The 3,820-nt window shown below is 40.9% G+C and overlaps 1 non-coding gene across 1 annotated transcript; it reads left to right on the plus strand.

The window, feature by feature from the left end:
* Positions 1 to 3,295: 3,295 nt before the first annotated feature.
* On the plus strand, positions 3,296 to 3,366 carry TRNAE-CUC (transfer RNA glutamic acid (anticodon CUC)). Its single transcript has one exon. It is a non-coding gene; the product is annotated as a tRNA-Glu (tRNA).
* The last annotated feature ends 454 nt before the right edge of the window (positions 3,367 to 3,820 follow it).

A 3,820-nucleotide genomic window follows, 5' to 3' on the forward strand; every position in this document is an offset into this window, starting at 1 on the left:
TAAAGCACTTATATAATGAAAATTATCAAACACTGCTGAAAGAGATTAAAGAAGACTTAAATAAATGGAAAGATGTTCCATGTTCATGGATCGGAAGACTTAATGTTGTTAAGATGTCAATACTATCCAAATTGATCTACAGATTCATCGTAATCCTGATCAAATTTCCAATAGCCTTCTTCACAGAAATGGAAAAAAACAATCTACGACTTGTATGGAATGGGAAGAGACCTCAAATAGCTAAAGCAATTTGAAAGGACTCACACTACCTGATTTTATAACAACTACAGTTATCAGAACAGCCTGATATTGGTATAACAACAGATGCATAGACCGATGGAATAGAATTGAGAGTCCAGAAACAAACCCATACATCTGTGGTCAGATGATTTACGACAGGGGTGCTAAGTCCATTCGATGGGGAAAAAAGAGTCTCTTCAATAAGTGGTGTTGGGAAAATTGGATTTATACCTGCAGAAAAATGAAACAGGACTCATGCTTCACCACACACAAACCAAATTCAAAATGGATCACTGTTGTTGCCAGTAGGTGCCGCGAGCTGCAGGCGACGCATAGCGACCCTGTGTATACTGGAATGAAACACTGCCCGGTCCTGCCCATCCGCATAATCGCTGTTACGCTTGAGCCCATGGTTGCAGCTATTGTGTCAATCCGTTTGTCGAGAATCTTCCTCTTTTTCACGGCCCTCTATTTTACCGGGCATGCTGTCCTTCTCCAGTGATTGGTCCTGATAACATGTCCAAAGAAAGCAAGATAAAATCTTGCCACCCTCCCTTCTAAGGAGCATTCTGGCTGTACTTCTTCCAAGACAGATTTGTTTGTTTTTCTGGCAGTTTGTGGTATATTCAATATTCTTCACCGACACCATAACTCAAAGGCATCAGGTCTTCTTCACTCTTCCTTATTTCATTGTCCAGCTTTTGCATACATATGAGGAGATTGAAAGTACCACGGCTTGGGTCAGGCGCACCTTAGTCCTTAAGGTAACATCTTTGCTTTTTAACACTTTAAAGAGGTCTTTTGCTGCTTCCGTGGGCGTTGATTGTGGATCCAACCCTGGTGGTGTAGTGGTTAAGTGCTAAGGCTGCTAACCAAAAAGCTGGCATTTCAGATCCACCAGGCGCTCCTTGGAAACTTGATGGGGCAATTCTACTCAGTCCTATAAGGTCACTATGAGTTGGAATTGACTCGACAGCAGTGGGTATGGTTTGGTTTGGGCTTTGACAACTTCGATCTTTTCTCTGTTTATCATGATGTTGTTATTGGTCCAGCTGTGAGGATTTTTGTTTTCTTTATGTTTTTTTTTTTTTTTTTTTATGTTGAGGTGTAATCCATACCGAAGGCTGTGGTCTTTGATTTTCATCAGTAAGTGCCTCAAGCCCTCTTCACTTCCAACAAGCAAGGTTGTGTCATCTGCATATCACAGGTTGTTAATGAGTTGTCCTCCAATCCTGATGCCCTGTTCTTCTCCATATAGTGCAGCTTCTCGGATTATTTGCTAGCATACAGATTGAATAGGTATGGTGAAAGGATACAACCCTGACGCATACCTTTCCTGATTTTAAACCAAGCAGTATCCCCTTGTTCTGTTCGAACAACTATCTCTTGGTCTATGTACAGATTCCTCGTGAGCACAATTAAGTGTTCTGGAATTCCCATTGTTTGTAATGTTACTCATAATTTCTTATGATCCACACAGTCGAATGCCTTTGTGTAGTCAATGAAACACAGGTAAACATCCTTCTGGCATTCTCTGCTTTCAGCCAAGATCTATCTGACATCAGCAATGATATTCCTGGTTCCACATCCTCTGCTGAATCCAACTTGGATTTCTGGCAGTTCCCTGTCAATGTACTGCTGCAAGCCCTTTTGAACTATCTTCAGCAAAATTTTACTTTTCGTGTGATATTAATAATATTGTTCAATAATTTCCATATTCTGTTGAATCACCTTTCTTTGGAATGAGCACAAATATTGCACAAAATGGATTAAAGACCCAAATGTACAAACTAAAACCACAAAATTTTTAGAAGAAAATGCATGGGCAATGCTGTCAGGGCTAGCTTTTAATGATGGATTATCTAATATAACAAAAGCACAAACAGCAAAAGACAAAATACATAAATGGAATCTCATAGAAATGAAAAACTTTTCATCAAAAGTGAAAAGACACAAAAAAAATGAAAGGACAAGCTACCAACTAGGAGAATATATTCGGAAACCATATATCAAATTAGAATCTAATAACTAAAACATATATAAACCTTCAACAGCTCCATAATAAAAGGACAAATAACCCAGTCATAAAATGGTCAAAGGGCTTGAATAGACATTTCACCAAAGAGGACATTCAAATGGCCACCCAACACAGGAGAAGATGCTCAGTATCATTAGCCATTAGATGCAAATAAAACCACAGTGAGGTACCATTTCACTCTGACTCATGGTGGCCCCACGCGTGTCAGAGTAGAAGTGTGTTCCATAGGGTTTTCTTTTTTATGGTAATATTTTACAGTGTTTTGGGCTTACACAGAAAATTAAGTTCTCATTTAACAATTTCTATACATATTATTCAGTGACATTGGCTACATTCTTCACAATATATTAGCATTCTATTTCCATTTTGGTGGTTCTGTTTGATTAATCTAGCTTCCCTGTCTCCCTAGCCTTTTCATGTGTGGTCTAGGGTAAATGTTAACTATTTGGTTTCATCTAGATGATTATTTTGAGGAGCACAGTACTCACGGGTGATACTGTTGGTTTTCCCATAGGGTTTTCCATGGCCTTTCTTCCAAATGTCTTTGGATCGGTTTGAACTGCCAAACTTTCGGTTAGTAGCCATGCGCTTAACCATCTGCACTACCCAGGGTGTTTAATGCAGAAAGGGGCTCAGTAAATATTGGTGAAATGAATGGCTGTGTTAAAAGTTGTGCAGCTTTGCCTGGTCCTGAGACCTCTGCGTCACACCACAGTGGGGATCTTCATAAAAGGGGCCATGTGCTGTGGTGGACAAACTGCCTGGTCGGATAGACTGAATAAATAAATGGTGATCTAAGAGAAACAATGGAGTCCCTGGGTGGTGCCAGTGGTTACTGTGCTCAGTGCCAACCAGAAAGCTGGAGGTTCAAGTCTGCCCAGAGACACCTTGGAAGAATGGCCTGGAGATCTACTTCTGAGAAATCAGCCATTGAAAACCCTATGGAGCACAATTCTATTCTGACACACATGGGGTCACCATGAGTTGAAATTGACTCAATGGCAACTGGTTTGGGGGGCATTGGTGGTTCAATGGTAGAATTTTTGCCTCTCATGCAGAAGGCCCAGGTTCAATTCCTGGCCAATGCACCACGTACAGCCACCACCTGTCAGCGGAGGATTGCGTGTTGATACGAGGCTGAACAGGTTTCCCCAGAGCTTCTAGACTAAGACAGACTAGGAAGAAAGGCCTGGAAATCTATATCTGAAAATCAGCCAATGAAAACCCTATGGATCACAATCATGGGGATGGTGCAGGACTGGATAGTGTTTCATTCCATTGTGCATGTGGTTGCCATGAGTTGGGTTCAACTCAATAACAACAACATAGCAAGAGAAATGTACCACAGATGGTGTGGTGGTTATGGTTGGACTTGCTGAAGAAAATAATCTCAGATGGTAAGAATTGAGGTGGGAGGTTACGTGAAGTGGTGGGGGTGGGGGAGTGAAGTTAAGACAGTTTTTATAAAACTTGCAAGGGGCACATTAGGAGGCCTGCTTTCTATTCCCTTGTAAGGAGTATCTGCAGAAGTTAGTGAGATTT

The sequence above is a fragment of the Elephas maximus genome, chromosome 14, assembly GCF_024166365.1.
Source record: "Elephas maximus indicus isolate mEleMax1 chromosome 14, mEleMax1 primary haplotype, whole genome shotgun sequence".
Lineage (NCBI taxonomy): Eukaryota > Metazoa > Chordata > Mammalia > Proboscidea > Elephantidae > Elephas > Elephas maximus.